The following is a 588-nucleotide window of genomic DNA, read 5'->3' on the forward strand; positions in this document are numbered from 1 at the left end:
ACAAGCAGACAAGCACGCAATTTTGTATATCTCCAACAATAATCATATATATAATGGAAACAATAAATACTTATATATTAATCAATATTTATCGAAAACTTATTTATTAATAATTATTTTATTAACAATTATTAATTTTTAACCGTAACGAACTATATGAACACAATGCGTATATCACTGCGCGTGCTAACTTGCCAAGACACTGCCGTGTCTTCTAATTCTAGTCTAGTATTTTCCGGTCTAGTACTTTTCTGAGATTCCGTTTTCTGAAATCCGACTGTCATGGGACAGCACCCTTAAGTTTTTCTATAGGTCTGTTCTTTTTGATTGAACTTTTGCACCAGTTCACCTTTCTTCCTTTAGGAGGAAAGAAGAGGAAAAAAGATGAACTGGTGCAAAAGTTCAGCCAAAAAGAACAGGCCTTATGTGCCAAGGCCTTTACGGTTACGAATTCCTATTGTACCTGCGCCTTTTAGGGCCACTTTCACCAAGCTCAGTTAACTTAACCAGCCTAGTAACTGTAATGAAATAGAAAGACATAGATATAATTCTATCTCTTTCTATTTCATTGCAGTTACTAGGCTGATT

Source organism: Trachymyrmex cornetzi, unplaced genomic scaffold, assembly GCF_001594075.2.
Source record: "Trachymyrmex cornetzi isolate Tcor2-1 unplaced genomic scaffold, Tcor1.1 scaffold496, whole genome shotgun sequence".
Classification (NCBI taxonomy): Eukaryota; Metazoa; Arthropoda; class Insecta; order Hymenoptera; family Formicidae; genus Trachymyrmex; species Trachymyrmex cornetzi.